The sequence below is a fragment of the Martes martes genome (genome assembly GCF_963455335.1).
Source record: "Martes martes genome assembly, chromosome: 7".
Classification (NCBI taxonomy): Eukaryota; Metazoa; Chordata; class Mammalia; order Carnivora; family Mustelidae; genus Martes; species Martes martes.
Genome location: NC_137894.1, coordinates 106,228,818 through 106,254,319, shown reverse-complemented (window position 1 = coordinate 106,254,319; position 25,502 = coordinate 106,228,818). Strand labels below are relative to the sequence as shown.

The 25,502-nt window shown below is 35.1% G+C and overlaps 1 protein-coding gene and 1 pseudogene across 3 annotated transcripts in view; one reads left to right on the top strand and one right to left on the bottom strand.

Annotated features, from left to right (window-relative positions):
- MNAT1 (MNAT1 component of CDK activating kinase) overlaps positions 1 to 25,502 on the bottom strand; it is a 210,183-nt gene that overhangs the window by 32,425 nt on the left and 152,256 nt on the right. The window lies entirely within an intron of this gene.
- Positions 14,168 to 14,620, top strand: LOC308345465 (large ribosomal subunit protein uL15-like; annotated as a pseudogene). Its single transcript has one exon. The product of its transcript is annotated as a large ribosomal subunit protein uL15-like (transcript).

The window sequence follows — 25,502 nt, the reverse complement described above, 5'->3', positions numbered from 1 at the left end:
GGATAATTTTTTTTAGTAGAAATAGTTTTTTTGCTAGAAATAGTTGTCCTAAATGGCTAAAAAAAAAGGAAGGCGTGGTGGAGGAAAAGATCTACCTAGGCGATTTCTGAGATTCATTTAAAATTCACTTAAATTTTCAGGCGCCTGGGTGGCTCAGTTGGTTGGGCGACTGCCTTCAGCTTGGGTCATGATCCCAGGGTTCCAGGATCAAGTCCCACATCGGGCTCCTTTCTCGGCAGGGAGTCTGCTTCTCCCTCTGGTCTTCTTCCCTCTCATGCTCTCTCTCTCTCAAATAAATAAATAAAGTCTTTTAAAAAACAAAAATAAATAAATAAAATTCATATATATATAAAATATATATATTCAATATTATATATATATAAATATAATTCATATTTATATATAAAAATATATATTTTTTCTGCAATATAAATGATATACTATAAGCCTTTAATAAACATCCAAGTGAAAACTCAGAAAAACAGGGGTGCCTGGGTGACAGTTAACCATCCCACTCTTGATTTCATCTCAGGTCATGATCTCAGAGTTGTGAGCCTGCATCAAGCCCTGCATCAGGCTTGCTCTAAGTGTGGAGCCTGCTTAAGATTCTCTCTCTCCCACCCCTCTGCTACAACTTCTTCTACTCCTACTCCTACTTCCACTCCTACTCTCTCAAAACACTCTCTCTTAAAAAAAAATCCCCCCAAAACATAACACAACAAAACAAAAAACAGTATATAATTTGGTTTTCCCAAATCAGAACTATATAGTCCCATTATATCATAACCTAAGATAATCTGGCACACTTATTTTTTTGCTGATATCAATAAGTAGATGCTTAAAGCATTTAACCAGACACTTTAGTTTTTAAAGAAGATGACTATCTAATTGCAGTGGGTACAGCAGTAGCACTGGACAGCAGTGGTGGTGGTAGTGACAACAGCAAGAACAGTTATCATTTATTAAGGGCTTACTATATGCACAGTATTTTACTAAGCCCCTTAATACTCTTATCTCATTTGTTCCACACAACAGCCCTACAAAGAAGATACTATAGTTCTCATTTTAGATGTGGGGAAATTGAGACTTAGAGAGGTTAAGCCACTTGCAAAATGTTACAGAACATTTACAACATAATACATGATGCAGTAAGGTTTAGAACCCACTAAGCGGGGCAACTCCACTGCCTCCCCCAAACCTATGCCTGAATTTTCTTACCATTTAAAATACAAAAAGGAAAAAAATAACTAATAAACAACACAAATAAAAATGTACTAAGGTACAAAAAATTCTACTTTACCAGAATTACTTTCATGGAAAACACTATCTGTATTTATTTGTACTCTTTATTTGCTTAAAGAGAAACTCTTGATAAACTTGAGAAAAAGATGAAACACTGAGCTCCTCCCATGAGCACTGAAATGTGGAAGAAAAGTCTTCCACAAGGTATGGGAAGGAATTTCTGTAAGTAACAGAAAAAGAAAACAAAAGAGAAGAAGCAAATCCAACAAAAATGACTTAAGATTATAGCTGCAGGTAGGTGATACTATCCCTCCTTTTGTAACCCTTAAGTCTCTAAGAAAATATGAGGAGATTTTTGGGGGGAATTCATAGAAGCCACAAACTTCTATATCCAAGGTATCACAGGGTAGGACAGAGCTTCTTAATGGATTATCTCAGGGGTGAATGGGTGGCTCAGTCAGTTAAGTGTCTGCCTTTGGCTCAGGTCAGGATCCTGGGGTCCTGGGATCAAGTCCCACATCAGGCTCCCTGTTTAGCAGGGAGTCTGCTTTTCCCTTTACCCATCACCCCTGCTCATGATATCTCTCACTCTCTCTCAAATAAATACATAAAATCTTAAAAAAAAAAAAAAAAGGATTATCTTAGCATAGAACTAGACAGGGAGGTAAACAAGGGAAAGACAAACTTATGTGGTTGGCTATAGACTGTCAACAGCTATTGAATTGTTGAGATACATGTTCCAGATGTAATTATGCTTTTTATTTAAATGACAAAGGAAGGTGTATCATTTCCTCCTTTGAGAACAAAAACTGTCATTAAATAAATAAGTGGGGAACTGTCAATAATGCTCCCTACCTTTTTTTCTTCACACTGTTCCTTAAAATTCTTTTTTTTTTTTTTTCAGGATTATCATGATTACTTTTTTTTTCATTTGAATTTCTTTTCTTAAAATTGAAGTATTATTAACATACAGTGTTATATTAGTTTCAGGTATACAATATAGTGATTCAACAATTCTATTCATTACTCAATGCTATTCAAGGTTAAGTATGCTCTTGATCCTCTCTTATCTATTTCAGCCCTCCCACCCACCCTCTGGCAACTATATTTATTGTCTGTATTTAAGAGTCTGTTCTTTTATTTATCTCTTTTTTAATTTGTTTGCTCATTTGATTTGTTTCTTAAATTCCACATGAATGAAATCATATGGTATTTGTCTTTCTCTAAGCAACTTATTTCATTTAGCATTATACTCTCTAGGTTCATTCATGTTGTTTCAAATGGCAAGATTTCATTCTTCTTTATGGCTGAATAATACTCCATTGCCTGTCTGTGTGTGTGTGTGTGTGTGTGTGTGTGTGCGCGCACGCGCTCGCACACACACATATATATATCACATCTTCTCTGTCCCATTTGTCTATGGATAGGCACTTGGGTTGCTTCCATATCTTGGCTATTGTAAATGTAAATAATGCTGAAATACACACAGGGGTGCATGTATCCTTTCAAATTAGTGTCTTTGTTTTCTTTGGGTAAATACCCAGTAGTGGAATTACTGGATCAAGTGGTAATTCTTATCTATGATTGGTTCCTTAAATTCTTATCTATCATTGCCCATTATTTTGTTAAAAGCAAAAATAAAATCATTGGGACAAAACTTCTTATCTGCTACTTTGTCTACTTTAAAACATTAAAAACCCATAGCAGTTTTCCTCAAAAATAAACTACATATTTCAATAATTAGAAAACAAAGGCTAACATTTAACTAAACCCCAAAACTATAAGGAAGAATGGCAATCAACCATTTACCATTGAGTTGATACACTTAATTGATCAAATTAGGTGGCAGAAAAAAGAAAGGGGAAGTAGGAAAACTCAATAGCTCTAAAAACAGCACACCTAATACAAATAGATTCCAAGGGACTAGACTTTTCCATATTGTATTTTCATATCCTACCAGTTAGTATTCTAGGGTCTTAGATATATTGTCTCAATTAGCCAGGACAAGCTAGATGCTATTATTATATCCATTTCATAAAGGAGGGAACAAAGACACTGAATGATTAAGCAACATGTCCAGAGTAATAAATCAGCAAAAACATAGTCAAAATTTAAACCCAGGCAATATAACTCCAAAAATCCTTCTCACAACTTCTGTACTACACTGCATCTTATTATTTGCAAAGTGATTTATGTACCTTCAAAGATTTATTTTTAAGATTACTATTATATTTATTATATCCAATTTTCAGGAAATAGAAAACATGCTATTTGAAATTGTGAGACAAAATCACGAATATTTAATTACTCAGAAATAAGCACAACCTCTGAACATGGCTTTAAAAATGATAATTGCTAGAGCACAGGATAAGAAGTAGTAAAATAACAACTGTGGAGTGTGTTTAACTCTCTTGGGAATTAATGTCAATAGTGTAGACTAAGATTCTTAAGTAAGTGACATTAAATATAAGTACTATATATGCATATAACTGTAAACCCCTTACAACTTATGTTCTAAAGGGGTAAACTAAAATGTAGCTAGCACTTTAAGAACCATGAAAAGCAAAAAACAAATAGCTGAAATACTTGCACACTCCTCCTATGACATTTTGAACCACAGTTAATCATTCAACCATATCCTTAAGGGAAAAAAAATCTTTCAAATTTTCTTAAAATGGCAACTTCTTCCTAAAAATGAAATGAAATATTATACTAAGTGGAATTACATTTCTGGGATGCAAACCAATTTATGATGAACCAAAACTGAATACTTATGGCATAATTTAAAGTTGTTGTAGCTTTGCAAGGAAAAAGAAAAACTAAATATTATTCTCTTAAAAAGTGCTTTTTTATACAAAAAAAGAAACACATTTTAAGAAATATGAATGAATAAGAAACTAATTTGTCAGTCTAATTTTATTTTATTTTAAAGATTTTATTTATTTATTTGACAGACAGATCACAAGTAGGCAGAGAGGCAGGCAGAGAGAGAGAAGGGAGGAAGCAGGCTCCCTGCTGAGCAGAGAGCCCGATGCGGGGCTCGATCTCAGGACCCTGGGATCATGACCTGAGCCGAAGGCAGAGGCTTTAACCCACTGAGCCACCCAGGCGCCCCTGTCAGTCTAATTTTAGACTGCACTTAACATAAGAAAAAAAGTAATAGGACTTTAATAACACTTGTTTGAGAGAAGTCATTTCCTGTTAAGTAATAATACATTCCTGATGTCACTGGGTGGCAAAGTATGAGTACTAAAAAAGAGCGTCTGCATGCTTTGGTAAGAAAACCTCATTTTTCCCATGTGCAACTGGAACCAATATCATTCCAATTTGAAAGTATCTGTCTTTCATAAGGCTAAAAAAGAAGGAAGCAAAATGAATAATATAGTTGAGTACATAAAATGAAAAGGATTCTCTATCATCTTTTTCTGTTTGGTATCATCTATCAAATAAGTTATGGAAAATAAAACTGGAATTAAAAGTGAATGGCAATTTCATTTGCAACGACATGGATGGACCCAGAGGTCATTAACTAAATGAAAAAAGTCAGAAGGAGAAAGACAAATATGATTGCACTTACATGTAGATTCTAAAAAACAAACAAACAAAAAAATCAAAGGCAAGAAACAGATATAAATACAGAGAACAAACTAATGGTTGCCAGAGAGGAAGTAGGGGGGATGGGCCATATGGATGAAGGGAGTAGAAGTACAGGCTTCCAGTTATGGAATGAATAAGTCACAGGGATGAAAAGTACGGCATAGGTAATATAGTCAATGATACTGCAACAGCATTATATAGTGATGAAAGGTAGCTACACTTGTGGTGAGCATAGCATACCCTATAGAACCACCCAATCACCATGTTGAATACCTGAAACTAACGTAACATTTTGTATCAACTATACCTCAATTAAAATAAAAAAGTTTAAAAAATGAATGGCAAATAATCAATCCACTGATCATCAGAAAAATAACATTAGCATAATGGTAACTATACGGAGAGGAGCAACTTGTTTTAAATGAAGCTGTGATTTTTAAACACTAATGTAAACTTATACAGGTAGAAATCCATCAAACAACTAAAAGAGACCATGTAGCATATAAACATGATGGGGACTGGCTCCAGTCACCCAATGAAGAGGATGCTGTTCTCCACATATTAAGAAAGCAGAAGTGTAAGGGTAGCGGGCACGTTAAGAACATTAACATGATACAATAAAATATTTTGTGCCACTGACTACAGAGTTTACAAAAATGACATAACCGTATCTTAGATTACAAACATAACCAAATAGAATAATAAACCCAAAGACAGTCTTTAAAAGAGCTTTTGTTCCCTAGACAGATTACCAACTGCAGAATAAAGATAAGAGGAAGAGAAAAAGAAAAAGAAACAAAAATAAAATTAAAAAAAGAGATTTTACCTTTCTAGACAAGAAAGCCCAAGGCGCCTGTACAAAGCAAAATTAAAGACACATACTACAAGGAGAAAAAACTTGGTAATTAAGTAAAAAGTGGATTAAAAGGGCCCCTGGGTGAGCTCAGTCCATTGGGCGGCTATCTTCGGCTTGGGTCATGATCCCAGGGTCCTGGGATCAAGCCCTGCATCGGGCTCCCTGCTCAGCGGGAAGCCTGCTTCTCCCTCTCTTCCACTCTCCCTGCTTGTATTCCCTCTCTCGCTGTGTCTCTCTCCATCAAATACATAAAATCTTAAAAAAAAATCTTAAAAATCTTAAAAAAAAATAAAGTGGATTAAAAGTAATGTCCCTGGAGTATGAAGTTTGGACTTGAGAAAAATTAGTAATAGGAAGAAGTCTGAACATTCTAAAAAAGGCAAACATTAAAGTACAAGCTATCCTATGGATAAATAGCATGCTTATTCCCAAAATCACCAAACGAAAGATTTAAATAGTTGTGTAAATTTAAAATTAGCTGTGTACCTAAAGGAGTACATAATTAATTCACCAGTATTTTTTAAAACTTTCAGAATATATAAAAAATCTGTTACCTTGTCAAGTAAACAATTCCTCTCGGATGCTAACAGAACTCCACAGCTGTAATATATACTTTAAATTACATATATATATATATCATAATATATATATTTATGTATATATACATATATATGGATTTTAACATAGGTAGCAATACTCACCCACACTGACTAAATCATAAATACTAACGGTTTCAGCATTATTAAATAAAAAATTTAGGTCTAAAATATCTACACACAGATTTTTTAAAATTAAGGACACTAAGACAACAATTGGAGAACTACTTGAATACAAAATTTTAAGTTACATCCAATGTTACAACAGTCTTTGTTAAGGCAGAAGTTTTTACAGTCTACCTACTTTTATCCAGCCCAGCAGCTGTGGCAAGTGGTAGTGGTGAATCAGAAGGAAGTGGCAGCTGCAAATATTCTGGGGCAACAGAATAATGCAGTCCCTGTCCCTCTCTGACTTCTCTCCTTGGACCTCCCTCGACACAGTAGGCAACAAGAGCAAGCAGTGAGAAATAAAGCCTGAAGCAGCTGCCTTAACATTCTGATGCTTGTAGCTCTCACCCATAAAGACTTATGCCCAAGTGTCATATTCTGTAGGCCATGTAAAACTCTGAAGGAGTCCTTCTCTCTATGAAAGTCATCACAGAGTTGGGCAGGCATCCAAGCCAAAAACTTTGGCATTTTCCTAGACTCTCCACATGAAGTCAGTTGCCAAATCCTATTAATTCTATCCCTAAATCTCTCTTGGATTCATTTTCTTAACTCAATCCTCACTATTTAGACCCCTCTATTTTGGGCTCTTTTTTTATTTCAGCCTATTCAAATACATCATACACACTGCTGCTCTGAGAAATATTTTTCTAAAATATAAATGTGAATATGTCACCTATTAAAAGTTCTTCAACAGCTCCCAATTACTAAAAATGTATGGGCCTGGCTGACTCAGTCAGTACAGCATGCAATTCTTGATCTTGAGGGTACAAGTTCAAGCCCCCCATTGGGTGTAGAGATTGCTTAAAAATAAAATCTTAGAAAAAATACATATACATAGTCTAAAACCCCTTTAAAGAGGACAGAAAAACACAGTGGTCTTTCAACCTTGATTTAAGACAGTAATTTAAGAATAAAATGGGAAGTAAATAGGAAAAATGTGTATTACCTAAAATACTTAAGACTTCTGACACTCTGGAATCCTAACCAGTTTCTTGTCACTCCTTGTTACAAACCCTGTGCTCTAGTCAGACTAAACTACTTATATTTCTGTCAAAAGCACCATGTTCTTTCAAATCTCACTCCTTCTCCTCCAACAGAATGGTGTAAGCATGCTACTGGCAGACTCAAATTTATCCTTTCAAATGGAGCTGAAATTCCATCATCTCTTGAAGCCTTCCTTGACCCTCTCCCAAATAATGATATACTTGTTTACATGACAGTCTCCATCTCCACATGTTAGCTCTTGAGGAAGGAACCATGGATGGTTGGTATTCATAATTTAAGCTCACAGCACAATTATACTTAATACACTTCCAAAAGAAGAATAATCTTGGCACTTGGCACCATCATGCCTCTCTGTTATAGCTCTCAAATTCTCTTCAGTCTAAAAAAGTCATTTCAGGGAAAGATAATTCAGATGATTTTACAGGAAAGTTATGTCAAGAACATTCTTATGCTATTGAGACAGTTTCAGAACACAGAAAACAGTTTACGAAGCAGACAAAAGATTGACTTTAAAAATCTTCAAAATACTATACTGCAACTGTGTTTAGGATTAAAGATTTGAAGATCTTCAAGAAAACACTACTAATTTGAGTCTAGTGTTATATTAAAGAAGCAATAAAAAATAAGTAAAATTTAAAATTTTAAAAATAAAGCCATTTCAGAATCATCTGCCTTGAAGAGGCAGTGTGGGATGAGGTGAAGAGGGGTGCAAGGAGATGAAAACACAAAAATGAGTAAGAGATATTCCCAGACTTTGAAGAACTTACAATCTAGAGGGAAAAAACTGACAAAAAAAGATTAAAGAGGAAGATGAATCTCTAGTAATAAGGATTTTGAAGGAAGTTGTCTTAAGTAAATACTCTGGAATTAACTGATGATAGTATCTGTAACACAGCCAAAACTAAACACTGCCTCAATGACCTCTAACTTTCAACCTGGAAACGCAACTAAGGGAGCCAATTTTGCTTTACCAAGGCATGTTATATTTTTCTGACCTGTGAATACAAATATTTTGAGTTTGAAGACTGAGACAAAATTTAAACCTTTTGGCATTAGAAGGTTAGGTGTCTGAGGTTGAAAGAAGCTGGTTCCTGTCAAAATGTTTCCTGACTTAGGAATAAGAGACCCTCTTGGATCTAAAACAGTAATAATAAATATTTACTTCAGGACTTAATTATAAATTGACAGAAAAGATGTGAAATGTTTCCTTACAGTTTTCACATTTAAAATTAAACATTCCTCAAGCTTAATATACACCCCTCGTCTAACACTCACTATTACTATTCCAGAGAGGTCCAAAGCTAAAAATATAATTCAAAGACAAAACAATATTCCTAAGGTCAAGAAAAAGTTCAAGACTCTAGTCACATAGCTTTGCCTACAGTAAGAATTACTGAGGATGATATGCAAAACATGTGGCTTTAAAGGAAACTCAATGGGGAAAAGATAATTTTTTCAACAAATGGTATTGAGACAACTGGGTAACTAAGCAAAAAAATGAACTTGGACCTGTATCTCACACCATCACAAAAACATTAACTTGGCATAGATCAGAGACCTAAATGTAAAGACTAAACCTATAAAAACATAGGAGGAAATTTCCAAGGCCTTCAGGTAGGCAAAGTCATCTTAGATAAGACACCAAAAGCATGATCCATGAAAGAAAAAAACTGGTAAGCTGGATTTGATAAAAATTCAACTACATTTATGTTTCAAAAGACACCATTAACACATGAAAAAATAAACCACACTCTGGGAAAAAAATATTGACAAGTTATGATTCTAAAAAAGAATTGATATCAGAATATATAAATACCTCTTACAACTTAGTAAGACAAATTTTAAAATGGGCAATAGATCTGAACAGGTATCTCAACAAAAAAGGTATCTGAATGGTTCATAAGGATATAAAAAGATGTTTAACACCATTAGTCAACAGGAAAACGTAAACTAAATATGCATTGGGATACTACATTTTACCCACTAAAACAGTTACAATCAAAATGACAGGTATTACTGGGCGCCTGTGTGGCTCAGTCAGTTAAGCAATGGACTCTTGATTTTGGCTCAGGTCGTGATCTCAGGGTCCTGAGATCCAGCCCTGAGTAAGGCTCCATCCTCAGTGGGGAGTCTGCTTGAGGTTCACCCTCTTCCTCTCCCTCTGCCCCTCCCCTTGCTTGTGAACACAGATGCATGCACTCTCTCTCTCAAATAAACGAAATCTTGGGGCACGTGGGTGGCTCAGTTGGTTAAGCAAGTGTCTTCAGCTCAGGTCATGATCCCAGGGTCCTGGGATTAAGCCCCACATCAGGCTTCCTGCTCAGCGGGGAGCCTGCCTCTCTGTCTTCCTCTCCCTCCCATCCCTCCCACTTGTGCTCTCTCTGTTAAACAGACAGACAAACAAACAAACAAATAAATAAAATCTTTTAAAATGACAAGTAATAATACCTTTGGAACATGCTCATACCAGGACAAAAGGGTAATAGTTTCTTAGAAGTTTAATCTATTTTGGGGATTGGAAATATTCTGCACCTTTTCAAAAGCCAAACAGAAGCCCACTCATCTCTTTCTGACTCCTACCCTCACCCTGTGCACGTGCACACACACACTGCTAAGGATATGGAAAAACAGGAACCCTCACACTAGGGGCAATGTTAAAACATGTTACAGCTGCCTTGGACAGTAGTTCCTATACCTACTCCTAGGTATATAACCAAGAAAAATGAAAACATAAGTCCATACAAGGACTTATATATGAATATTCATAGCAATATTATTCATAATGCCCAAAATGCAGAAACAACCCAGAAGTCCATCAATTTATGAATGGATGAGACAGATAATAGATAAAGGGTTGTATATCCATCAATGGAATATTATTCAGCAACAAAAAGAAATGAAATATGCTACAATATGAACTCAAAAACATGAAAGAAGCCAGACACAAAAGACCACATATTATATGATTACATTTACATGAAATGTCTAGATAGGCAAATCTATAGAGACAAAAAGGAGGTGAAAATGGTTGCCCATGTCTAGGGATGGGAAATGGAGAATAACTGTAAACTGACATGATGAATCTTTTTGGGGTGATGGAAGAGTTCTAACACTGGATTGTGGTGAGGCTCAGTACAAAATAAAAATGCTCAAAAGGAATTTTTTTTTCTCTTTCTTCTGTGATTTCTCTAGACCTGTCATAGTACTTTCTATTTGCTACTTAAAACTGGGCTCCTTTGAGCATGATGATACTCACTGAGTGAGTGCAGACCCTCCCAGGCATGCAGGGCACATACATCCACAACCTGTGTGTCCACAACCCTGCTGGTGGTGGCAATAGCAGCAGGAACTGAGCAGGGGCAGGGAGTAAATGGCCTAGAACATGTTGCAGTGAGGCAGGCAGGTGCATGTGGCTCCAAGCCCACTAAGGTATGCTCCACTGTTCCATCAGACTTCACTGACAAAACACGAACTCAAAGATAAAATTATTAAGAATTTCAAGATGATGACTAAAGAGCACTGAACTCCAAGTACAGGGCCCCTTTCTGAGCATGGGACTGCACTGGTCATATATACATGAATCAGGACTTAATTGTGATGGCTGCACAACTTGGCAAATTTACCAAAATTAACTGAATCATACACTTAAAATGGGTGAACTCTACAGTATGCAAATTATATGGCAACAAAGCATTGTGCGTTTTTTGTGTTGTTTTTTTTTTTAAGTGACTTTAAGTCTTTGGTGGCAACATACTCAAATTTACCAAAGAAGTAAAGCAACATAAGCGAGTACTTGATGTCTAGGCCTTTATGTCTAGGCCTAAGTGAGTAAATCAGCCTAAGGACCTTTACCAGAGCCAGGAAAAAGAAATAAATATGATAAAGAAATTTTATCTCAGAAAGCTCCCATCAGGTCAGAGAATAAGGTTCTCTTTTTGAATATGTAAACTGACTACTCTGTAGATAGAACAGGGGTGACTTATGAGGTAATGAGTTTATCTCATGACTGGAGAAGACCTCTTAGATGCTAGAGGTTTCTAAAGGGAGAGTAAGGGCAAATGAAGAGCATTGTGTTCAAAGTCTATGATTAAGTCCATCAGGGCGCCTGGGTGGCTCAGTTGGTTGAACAACCAACTCATGGTTTCTCAGACTCTTGGTTTGGCTCAGGTCATGATCTCAAGGTCTTGGGATTCAGCCCTGAAACAGGCCAGGTGCTCAGCATGGAGCCCGCTTCCCCCTTCCCCAACCCCTCCCATCACTCACTTGCTCACACATACTCTCTAAAATAAATAAAATCTTTAAAAAAGAGGTAATCTCCATGAAAAGATCTCTTACACTGACAATTCCAAATGCTTAATTATTTCTGCCTGACCCTACTCTGACTCAATGAACCACAGGCCTATACCTCTATGCTGGAGTTGTGAAAACGTAAGTGCTCTTGAAAGACCTCACATTCTGCCAAAATGCATACCCCAAATTATGGGTAAAACAGGACTGAGGCAGTTCACACAAAACCTATGCAAAATTCATAATCACAGTACTAACAAAAACATTAATAATCCTCCCAAAAGTACTAGCATAGTTTATTTTAAAAGGTGGATTAAGTTCCAAATAAATGGGTAATATAGTAAATATACCTTTTAGGATAAAGAAAAAAGCAAATGTAATTTGATGGGAAAGAGTTGTAAGAAAGGGGTAAGGGTGCTAACTCATGAAAACAAGGGCAAATGCATAAAAATTGGGGAGAACTCCAAAAACAGCACTTCTAAGAGAGAGTACATGGCAAAGCTAAGCCAAAAGGAAGAACATGGTGAGAATGGGCATCCTGTATAGTACGTTATTCATTTCTCGGTGGCTTGCTGCTTGCATTCATCTGTGTTAATGTATCTGTATATCTGAGTTCAGCTGCTATTACTAGATAACATAACTCATTATCTACTGGAGAAAATCATGTGTGAACCAAAATGACTCTCATATTTTATAGCTAACATTCCTCTATTAACATTCACATATGAGTTAATTTGTGTTAAAGATACGTGTGTGTTCTAGAAACAGGTGATTTAACAGGACAGACTGTATTTGATCTACTACCTGCTTCAACTTTTCTCCAATTTGTTTACTTCCCCTTACCTATTCCCTAGTTTGCTTTACCCAAGATCCACAGTGCTAGATACAGTGATCACATCTGTGGAACACCTTTCAGATAATTTTTCTCTCTATGCACTTAGCATTTTGTTTTCAGAGTTGGGGGTGGGGATGGTGTCTATCAGGATGGCTTTACAATACAGCAAAGAAATTTAATATATATCCTTATTTCTTCATTCATTTTAAGTTAGATGAATGAATACAGTACTGTTCCCCCCACCCCAGTCCCCCAGGGGATACTTAGAATCACAGATAATACCAAACCCTGTACGTACTATGTTTTTCCTATATATACACAAACATATGATAAAGTTTAATTTATAAATTAGGCACAATAAAAGATTAACAACAATAATAATAAATAATATAAAATAATAATAAATTAGATAAATAATTAATAAATAAATAAATAATAATAAATTAGAACAAATGTAATATACTATATACTATAATAAAAGTTATGCCAGTGTGGTCTCTCTAGAAATACCTTACTGTACCATGCTCACCCTTCTTCTAATTACATGAGATAAAATGCCTACATGATGAGATGAAGTGAGGTAGATGACAGGAATTGTGCCATAGTATTAGCCTACTATTGACCCTCTGATAATAAGTCAGAAGGAAGACCAGCTACATGCAGACTCTGGTTAACCGCAGGTAACTGAAACCACGGAAAGCAAGACTGTGGACTGGGGAGAGGAGGGTGTTGCTACTGTACTTCATTTAATTCTCACATTGAAAAACAATCTGTTAATTTTTCTAACTATAACACTAAATAGAAAAAAGTACTTTATACCACAGTTTTGCTATTTTCAAGGCACAGAACATAATTTTTTTAAAAAATCAGGCACTGAATTTGAACAGCTCTGTAATGCTGGCAGAAGCTTCATAATATAATTTTTTGTGCAAATTGTAAGTTCTATGTATATGTGAACTTATGTATGTAATAAGGTTATGTCTCCCCAAATTAAAAAAAATAACTATTATTACTCTTAGAAATTATGGTTACAAATATTGACATAAATGCTCATAACTTAGAAAAATCTACTGGTCAAACAAGTTTTCACCATTAAAAAGATGCAAACTATTGGGACGCCTGAGTGGCTCAGTCAAGCGTCTGCCTTTGGCTCAGGTCATAATCCTGGGGTCCTGGGATCAAGTCCCACATCGGGCTCCTTGCTCAGCAAGGAGCCTACTTCTCCTTCTGCCTGCCATTCCCCTTGCTTGTGCTCTCTCTGACAAATAAATAAATAAAACCTTAAAAGAAAAAGAAAAAAAAAGATGCAAACGATTGAGCCAACAAAAGGTAAAACACGTATTTCCTGAAACAAGCTTTTTTATTTTACTTTTAACATTTCTTCTCTTCTACAGCGGTGGTCATTATATTTATTAAAGTTCACATGCCAGATGTTTAAAGTCCTTTAACCTCAGATGGGCCTCAGAAGCACTTCTATTCTTCAATCCAGGGATTTTTACTAATGAAATAATAGGAAGATTACACAAAAATTTAGCAACAATCTATTTATAAAAACAACAAGTGAGCTTTTCCGTCTGGGCTGCCAACATGCCTTCCAGACTGAGGAAGACTCAGAAACTTCAGGGCCACCTGAGCCATGGCAACAGCCACATCGGCAAGCACTGGAAGCACCCAGGAGGCCGGGGTAATGCTGGTGGCATGTATCACCACAGGATCAACTTCGACAAATATTACCCAGGTTACTTTGGAAAAGTTGGTATGAGACATTACTAGTTAAAGAGGAACCAGAGCTTCTGCCCAACTGTCAACCTTGATAAACTGTGGACCTTAGTCAGTGAGCAGACACGGGTAAATGCCGCCAAAAACAAGACCGGAGCTGCTCCTATCATTGATGTGGTGCGATCAGACTACTACAAAGTTTTGGGAAAGGGGAAACTCCCAAAACAGCCTGTCATCGTGAAGGCCAAATTCTTCAGTAGAAGAGTAAAGGAGAAGATTAAGGGTGTCGGGGGCACCTGTGTTCTAGTAGCTTGAAGCCCCGTAGGGAGAGGTTCATTAAATGCTAACAAGTGCTTTTCTCTTCTGGTCTGGGTGTAAATTCTTTAGCACCCCTACCTCCCAACCTGTATATCAGAAACCCACCTAACTGATTTCCAGGAGTAAGGGTATGAGGGCCTGAGACTCTCTGTTAACTCCCCTCAGAAAGTGTGGAAGAGATAGCACCAGCACTTAAAGGACTTGGCCCAATACCTAACTAGAACATTTTCATTTATAAAGTGAGAATGATAGCACATGTATGTATCTTAGAGTTGAAAGGCCAATTTGTATTGTATATTCTGAATTTACAATGAGTGGGAGAATACACCCTTTAACTGTAATACATGGCTCAAAAGGGAAGACTTGGTTGGTATGTTTTGTTTAAGCAAGCTCTTACCCAGCATGGGGCTTGAACTCAAGGCACTCAGATTAAGAGTTACTTGCTCTACCAACTGAGCCAGTCAGGCACTCCAAAAGGGAAAACTCAGTTTTGATGGGGCATTCTAAAGAGTGGGCAAAGTGATAGGATTGAAGCGATTGTGAAGGATATAATTCCTGAGCCTAAGGTTTTTCCTCCTTGACTCTGTCTTTTATCATACCATTCCAGAATCTTGAGATGGCGCCCAGCAGTCTTAATCTTAAACACACCTGGGCTTTTACACATAAAAGTGGTTTGGAATCTAAAAAGCATTTGTCAGGATGTACGTATCCCTGTGTATTAATGTTCAAAGAACTACATCATGAAATGCTAAAGATTCTAGTCTGAAATTAGCAAAGAATTTGGAAAAGCCAGAAGCTGTACTTGGGCTTTCTAAGGTTTGTATCTCCTACAAAAACATAACAATGACCAGTGCTTGTATGCAGATAGGACCTTCAGATCTCAGGGTAAATTATAATTTGCTACAGTTTTTCTAGTTCTTTCCAAAAATTGTGAAATTTTCTTTGGCCCCAAATAAAGTTGGTGTCTACAACCCTGGCCAAAAAAATAGAATGACACTTGAAATGCGGGGGGGAAAAAAAAAAGTGAAAAATGACCTAAATCACCATAGTGAGATTTATCTCTATCCAATATAGAACTGCTTAAATTACAATATGGAAAACTTTAAATGATGCTATGGATAAATATGGAAAGATAGTCAAAACATAATAAGTTAAAAGAGATAACAAACTAACATAGCAAGCATATGTTTTTATAAAATATACGCTATACACGAATATAGGAAAAGGTCTATGAAGCTATTTACCAACGCTAAACCAGTGATCCTCAAAGTAGGGTTCCCCAATCAACAGCATCAGCATCACTTGGAACTTGTTAGATATGAAATTCTGGGGGCACATGGGTGGCTCAGTTGGTTAAGCATTTGACTCTTGATTTCAGCTCAGGTCATGATCTCTGGGGCTCATGTCAGGATCTCACGGTCATGAGATCCAGCCCACATCTGGCTCCATGTTCTGTGTATGCTAGAGAGTCTCTTCCTCTGCTCCTCCCCCTGCTCTTGCATGTACGCACGTGCGCTCTCTCTCTTAAAAAAAAAAAAAAGACATGACAATTCTGGGGCTCCATTCCAGTCCTATTAAATTAGAAACCATGGAGGTAGGAGCCATCAATCTGTTTCAGTAAATCCTCCGACTGATTCTGATGAATACCAAAGTTTGAGAACCATTATTCCAGATCCCTTATTGGGATCAGGATCCCTTTGAGACTCTGATGACAACTATGTACTTTCTCCCAGAATAGTGCACATTTGGAATGCTCAATTTTACGTGTATTTCACAGACAAACAGCAGAGGGTATTTGCAGTGGTACAATATTATCCTCAATGGAGCATATCTACTGAGCCCTAGGGCTCTATCTACAACAAAAACCCATACATAACTGCATATAAGTTGCCAAAATTAAACTAAGAAAAATGAAAGAACCAGAAAACTGTAAACCAAATCCTCAAGTCTGGCATACCAGTATTTCTTCTGGTTTGTCTTCACTTACTCAAATTCCAAGGCTGACACAAAATCTCCTGGGTTTAACTTTCCAAACTTCTGAACTTTATTGAGTTTATAGGTTGAACTTGTGCCCTTTGCAATGGAGAATTCTCACATGATCACTATTCCATTTGACTATCAATCTGTATTTCCTGGCCTTAAGAGAAAAATTTTCAAAGTTTAATTTTTTTTTCTGATTTCTGAACAATGTGAATGTTTTAAAAACAAAGAAGCATAGAACTCCCATGTCCTATGATTTAAGTAGATCCCTGATTTCCTTTAACTTATAATAAGAAGTAACATCAAACTACACAGACTTCCAAGTTACAGCCTCTTAAGAAAACAAAGGCTACAAATTAGAAGATTTAATAAGGCGGTCTGTAACCATCTCCTAATTGTATTCTTCTAAATCAACTGCAGGTTTCTGTGGAAACATATGCATCTCCTATGATAATAAAGTTTAACTATAAAAAAAATGAATGTTATTCTAAGAAAAATTTCCAACTCTCTCTTTTTTTTTTTTTAAACACTATATGCACACCTGCTATTCTCCTATCAATCCAAGCAGGAAACTATTTCTCCTCCACATCATGAGCAATAGAAAAGTACTTATTAAAACATTAATCACAGTCCATTATATTCTGACTCACTGCCAAAAGTTCCCATTACATCACTGAAAATATCTATTAACTCAAACTTGCTTCTGACAAGTTACAGGAGTGTAGTGTTTAGAATTTAGTAATGTAAGTCAGTTTAAAAAGAACAGTTACACAATTGATTTTGCAGTGGCAGCAAAAATAATTAATTTTTTTTCCGACATTTACTACCAAAAGGTTGATTTAACTGGTGTTTCTACTGTAAAATTATTTAAAAATTATTTCAAATTTCACCTAGCATTATTAAACACATTTACTATGAAAGTATTAAATACAGGTGACTGGTTAAAGAATTTCAAAATGTGCTGAATACACCACTGTATGTAAAACTATACTGTCTTGTGTAAATATGGGCCTTGTTTAGAGCCATGTCTCACAGGAAATTATAGCAAATGAAAACCATCCCTGTTTTTCCACTCCCACTCGTTAGGATTTATGTTTTTACATTTAAAACCAGTTATCCAAAGAAACAACAATGACAACAAACATGGCAATATTACCTTCAAATCGGAATAATGACTACTTCATTCTTACCATATTAAAAATAACTGAACTTTAATAGAGGCAAAGCTTGAATATATTATGAGTCTATACCAGCAGAATCAACTATCTAGTTTTCACTTGTTGAATATTTGTTTGAAGAGTGGTGACATGGGCTTCTTATAAACCAGGAGGAAGGGAATCAACATTTAGATGATAAAATGATAAGAAAACAACATGGGAGATTTGAGTAATTTTTTCCCAAGGATAGAGACCACTGACAAATTATGATTTGCATACTGAAAAAAAACACTCAGTGGTAGAAACACTGGCAATTTTTCTTCTGTTTACTTACATTTTTTAAGTTTTTCTATAAAGGACACATATTACCTTTATAATGGAAAAAACTTAATGAACTTAATTACTTTAATACAAGCTCTTAAGAAAATTACATGTGACTCCAAGATGACTGGAGAAGATTCTTAGAACATAAAAAGTTTACTTGTCTTAGCATATTATATTGTATATATTTTCTTTCAAATTTAAATTTTTATAATCTCTCTTCTTTCTGAAAACAGAATGAATGACAATTTCTAAAGCTTCTATAAAATTCAATGTTTCTTATGCTTGATGCTTAATTTAGTTAGAAGATTCATGGCAGAAGGATTTAGAAAAACTAAAGCACGAATCATACCTTAGTTAATAAAAAGACAGAAAAGAAAACAGACCTAGGTGACAATCACAGAACATGTTAACTATAAATTCGAGGGTTCTTTAACCCAAGAACCAACAAGTTTTACATTTGAAAGGTTAAAAGAGTCACCGAGCTACACATGTCTAATAATTTCCTAACTCAATCTCCAGATTATTTTTCCTTTTTTTAAGAAAATACAATTTCTATATATCTAAAGAAAATTAAGTAATCTCTACTTAGAAGTGTTTTTTAAGAAAATATGAATCTTTCAGGGCACATCTCAAAATGGTTAACCTGAATCCTAGCCTGTGATCCTGAGTTCCCACCAAAAAAATGAAGGATTAGTAAGTGATCACACACTTTACAGTACCTTCAATTAATGGTCTAACCAACATATAATTAAAAGAGTGACTTTTCTTGCTGATGTTTTTAAAGACCCACACTTCATATAGGCACAGAAATATTATCCCCAATGTGAATATAAATATTTAAGTGATTAATTTAAACTCTACATTGTATTACTGAAGTCATTATTTACAAAACTCAAAGTTGCCTCTAAAAACACTTAACATATTTCTATGGTCAACTCATCTTCGACAAAGCAGGAAAGAATGTCCAATGGAAAAAAGACAGTCTCTTTAACAAATGATGTTGGGAAAATTGGACAGCCACATGCAGAAAAATGAAACTGGACCATTTCCTTACACCACACATGAAAATAAGACTCAAAATGAAGGACCTCAGTGTGAGAAAGGAATCCATCAAAATCCTTGAGGAGAACACAGGCAGCAACCTTTTCGACCTCAGCCGCAGCAACTTCTTCCTAGGAACATCGCCAAAGGCAAGGGAAGCAAGGGCAAAAATGAACTATTGGGACTTCATCAAGATCAAAAGCTTCTGCACAGCAAAGGAAACAGTTAACAAAACCAAAAGACAACTGACAGAATGGGAGAAGATATTTGCAAACGATGTAACAGATAAAGGGCTAGTATCCAAAATCTATAAAGAACTTACCAAACTCAACACCCAAAGAACAAATAATTGATTCAAGAAATGGACAGAGGACATGAACAGACATTTCTGCAAAGAAGACATCCAGAGGGCCAACAGACACATGAAAAAGTGCTCTACATCACTCGGCATCAGGGAAATACAAATCAAAACCACAATGAGATACTACCTCACACCAGTCAGAATGGCTAAAATTAACAAGTCAGGAAATGACAGATGCGGGCGAGGATGTGGAGAAAGGGGAACCCTCCTACACTGTTGGTGGTGTACAAGCTGGTGCAACCACTCTGGAAAACAGCATGGAGGTTCCTCAAAAAGTTGAAAATAGAGCTACCCTATGACCCAGCAATCGCACTACTGGGTATTTACCCTAAAGATACAAACGTAGTGATCTGAAGGGGCACGTGCACCCGAATGTTTATAGCAGCAATGTCCACAATAGCCAAACTATGGAAAGTTTGGATGTCCATCAACAGATGAATGGATAAAGAAGAAGTGGTATATACATACAATGGAATACTATGCAGCCATCAAAAGAAATGAAATCTTGCCATTTGTGATGACATGTACGGAACTAGAGGGTATTATGCTTAGCGAAATAAGTCAATCAGAGAAAGACAATCATCATATGATCTCCCTGATACGAGGAAGTTGAGAGGCAACATGGGAGGTTTGGGGGGTAGGAAGGGAATAAATGAAACAAGATGGGATCAGGAGGGAGACAAACTATAAGAGACTCTTCATCTCACAAAACAAACTGAGGGTTGCTGGGGGGAGGGGCATAGGGAGAAGGTGGCTGGGTTATGGACATTAGGGAAGGTATGTGCTATGGTGAGTGCTGTGAGGTACGTAAACCTGGCGACTCACAGACCTGTACCCCTGGGGCAATAATACATTATATGTTAATAAAAAAAAATGAAAAACACTTAACAGTTTTCATTAAGTGTTCTTTATAACAAATAACAAGCAAAAAATAAATGACAAAGACCTACTAGCACAGTCATCTCATTTACTTCTTATCTGTTTAAGTCTTTAACAAGCATTCCCTGATTACCATCTGTCACATACCATTGACTAGAAAATATTTCTCATAGGTATGTTATGTGTAAATTATATATTTTAACATTTACCTATAAATTTAGAAAAAAAAACCTCTAGGGTATAATTATTCTTAATAGGTCTTTAAAAATCATTATACTTAACAAATAGTAGAAGATTGTAGAAACTGAAACAGTACTGAGATTAAAAACACAACTTCACTTTAAAAAAAAATGATACAGATCATGCAGATCAATTAAATGACCTAGTCTACCTAATTTAACAAGTGTCTTTATATTAAAGCATCTTTGGCCTGAAAATGCAATGACAATCACAATGAGAAAGAAAAACAAAATCCATCAACAAAGTTCAGCTGAACTTAAATTTTAAAAAATGAGTTTCAATTCAATATTAACAGAGCTCACTACATATTAACAGTATTCCCAGCAACAAATGTTAATTCCAATGGTAGCATTTATCATTCAAATAGCTAGTATTTCTATAGTACTTACCATGTGTCAGATATTATTGTAAGAATTTATAATTTACTAACTCATTAAATCCTCCCAACTCTATGACATGGGCACTAATATTATCTTCATTTTGAAAATGGGGAAACAAAGCACAGAGAGATTAGTAAACTGCCAAGGGAACTAATCAATGAAAAACCCAGTATTGACTAAACCCAACCAATGTAGCTCCAAAGTATGTTCTCTTAATCCCTACATTAAAAGGTTAATGTGATAATAAACCTTAAATAGATTGGTTTAATTACTGCCTCTATATTTGATAAATTACTATACCTATATTTGATAAATTAATAGAGGAACAGATGACATTATTCCTACTAGTAATTTATCATCCCAACTACTACAGGGCATTCCTTTTGCCTATGTTAACTAGCCCACAATCTTGGTAAACCAAAATTAGACTCAATTCAACAAGTGTCCACCTCCATGAAACTTTCCCTTGCCTTTAAAGCCAGATGTGACCTATACCTCTCCTTCCTTGCTCCATAAAACCTTTACTATCAAAACAACAATAACAGTTAGAAATTATGGAATGTTTTCTAAGTACTGAAAGTACTATGCCTTAAGTACTATGAATTAAGCTATATAATCAAAACAATCCTGACAGATAGATTCTCATAGCTAAGGTACAGAGCTTGGATTTGAAGTCAGGTATATTTAACACTAAATCTACGTTGCTTAACCCTGTGCTAGGCACAGTGACACTATGAGAGCATATATCTCACATAATGCATTGTATCCTATTCATTCACATACCATCATATCCCTTAATTCTTCTATATCAAGAGTTCTTTGATGAACAAAACCATGTCTTATATGCTTGTTTTTATTTCCTAAAAATAAACTGGGTTTAATGAACATCTGATGAACAAATGAATGAACAGATGATTACAACAAAAGTTGCATATCTAATGAAAAAAATATAAAAGATCAGTAATTTTCAAACTTTTTCACCTTAGGACCTCTTTACATTCTTAAAAATTACTGAGGACTCCTAAAGAGGTTCTGTTTAGGCAGGTTATACATACCTGTGTTTTCACATTCAAAATTAAAATGGAGCACTTGGGTGGTGCCGTTGGTTAAAACGTCTGACTCTAGATTTCAGCTCAGGTCATGATCTCAAGGTCGTGAAACTAAGCCCCATGTCAGGTTTTGAGCTCAGTGCACAGCATGGTTGGACTCTCTCCCTCCTCTCTCTGCCTTTCCCTCTCCTATCTCAAATAAATAAATAAATCTTATAGAAAAGTTGAAACTAAAAAATCAGAAAATATTTATTAATTCATTTTAAAATAACAATTAAAGCTTATTACATGTTAACATAACACACCATGTAATACTAGTCAAAAGGAAGCTGTAGTGGCTATTTTAATATCAAATTAATTAGATTTCATAGCAAAGAATATTACCAGAAATAAAGAGAATAATTCCATAATGATAAAGAGGCCAATAAATGAAGAGGTTATAAGAATCCTAAATGTTTATGTTCCTAATGAAAGCGAATTTGCAAAGGACATGTGAAACACACAAAAAACTCCGTGGACTCCGAACTAAGAAACTACTAGAACTAAGTGAGTTCTGGCCAATAAATGAGAGGTTTTAAGAATCCTAAATGTTTATGTTCCTAATGAAAGCGAATTTGCAAAGGACATGTAAAACACACAAAAAATTCCGTGGACTCCAAACTAAGAAACTACTAGAACTAAGTGAGTTCTGCAAGGTTGCAAGCTGTAAGATTAACATAGAAAATGTAATTATTCCTTCATTCCAGAAGAAAGCAATTATAAATTGAAAAAAAATTTTAAATGCCATTTACAGTAACATTAAAATATATATATCACATCTCCTTGATCCACTCACCAGTTGATGGATGGGTTAAACAGGGGATGGGGATTAAGGAGTACACTTACTGTAATGAGCACTTGGTGTTCTTTGTAAGTGCTGGATCTCTATACTGTAAACCTAAAACTAGTATTACACTATATGTTAACTAACTGGAATTTAAACAAAAACTTTAAAAAATACATAAAATAGAGATAAATCTGACAAAAATATATGAAAGATATGCACATTAAAACTGGTGGGAGAGATTAGAGAAGACTAAATAAATGGGAAATTATGCCTTTTGCCTGTATCAGAAAACTCTATTATTAAAATAGAGCCAATTCACTCCAAATTGATCTACTGATTGAATACAGTCCCAGTCAAACTTCTGGTAGAATTGAGAAGCAATGATCCCCAGTAACACAAGTATACATACAGCACAGACATTAGTTTCTAATACTATTCTCTAATAAAAGAGACCAGGGCTTCTTGGAGAATGTTTGATTCTAGAACTGGGTCAAGAAATGTATGTGATGAGCCTGAGGCATCTTTTAGTGCCAGAAAGTAAAGAAGTACTTTAAAAAAAAAAAAAAAAAAAGGAACACAATTATGTGGGAATGACAACTAGGTACTACAGCTAACTAAAACACCTCAAGTGGCCAAAACCTGATTATAATCCAAAGTGTAAAATGTTTATTCACGAGTCCTTAGTGGTGGGGAAAAAAAAGAAAAGACTGAATAAATAGATGGGAAAAAGTGTCAAATCTCTGATGCAGAAGAATTCCAAATAATTTATGTAGATACAACACCCTCAAGAAAATCGAGCATAACTCCCCACACTTTAAATATGGTCAGTGCATAATGACTTTTTTCCAAAGAGTGCAAGAAAGAAAAAGGGAATAAGAGTGACTTTACAGTGGAAAAACCTGACAAACACTACCTCAGCCATATGATCATGGTTAACATCAATACTAATAAGACGTATTGACAGCATGTACCCTTGATATAAAGTCATGAAAACGGCATTTTATCTCTACAGTCCTCCTTGAAAGAGCATATAACCCTAGTCTAATCGTGAGAAAAACATTAAACATATTATAATAGGACATTCTACAAAATACCTGACCACTACTCAAAACTATTAAGGTCCTCAGCAACAGTAAGGTCTGAGAAACTGTCAGAACTAAGAGGAGCCTAAAGAGACATGACTACTAAATGTAATGTGGTATCCTAGATGAAATCCTAGAACACAGAAATGACAGTAGGTAAAAACAAAGGAAATCACAATGAAGTACAGACATTAATTACTAAATCTGTATCAATATTGGTTCATTAATTATAACAAACATGTCATGTTACTGTTAACTGTATTTAATAATAGGAAAATTATATGGGGTATAAATTTTCTGTATTATCTTTGCAATATTTCTACATATACAAAGCTGTTCTAAAATAAAAAGTTCATTTAAAAAAAAAAAACTAGCAGTGTTTTTTTGTAGGAATGGACAAACTAACTCTAAAATTTACATGGAAATGCAAAGAACCCAGAACAGTCAAAACAACTTTGTAAAAAAATAAATAAATAAACTGGAGAACTGATGTTCAGACTTACTATAAAAAGCTATAGCAATCAAGACAATATAGTTTTGGCATCAGGATCAACAAATCACTGGAACAGAATGAAGTTGAAAAACAGATCTACACATATATGGACAACAGATTTTTGACAAAGGTGAAAAGTCAATTCAATGGAGAAATAATAGTCCTTTCAACAGTGTGGAAACAATTCAATATTCACATGCAAAAAACAAATCCTTCAAATCATACTTACCATATACAAAAATGAACTATAAGTAGATCACACAGCTAAATAATATTAACCCTTCAAAATACAAAACTTATGGAAGAAAAGGCAGGAAATTTTATTTTGAACTTGTATTAAGCAAAAATTTCTTAGATGTAACACCAAAAGTGCAATCCATATAAGAAAAAAAATTGATAAACTACACTTGATCAAAACTAAAGCTTCTGTTTTAAAGACACTTAAGAGAAAAAAAAAAGCCACAGACTAGGAAAATTTGCAAATCATGTATCTGATAAACAGAATATATAAAAATCTGAATATAGCATATATACAAAATGTCAAAACTCAGTACGAAAACAAATCTAATAAAGAAATGGGCAAAATCGACAGCCAAATGCAAAAGAATGAAAACTGAACCACTATCTTACACTATTCCCAAAAATTAACTCAAAACAGATTAAAGACTTGAATGTAAGACCAGAAACCATAACATTCCTACAAGAGGACATGGGTGGTAAGCTTTGTGAAGCTGGTCTTAATAGTATCTTTTTGGACCTGACTCCAGAAGCAATGGCAACAAAAGCAAAAATAACAAATGGGACTGTGTCAAACTGAAAAGCGTCTCCACAGAAAACAACATCATCAACAAAACAAAATATTAATTTTATTTAATATCTATTATTAATTATAATAATTATTTACTAATAATTAATTATTATAATATATAATGATTAATGATTATTTCTTAATAATTAATTATAATTTTTAATTATAATGTCTTCTATTAAATAGAAGACATTTGTAAATCATACATCCTATAAAGAGTGGAGATGTTCAAAATATATAACGAACTCATACAGCTCAA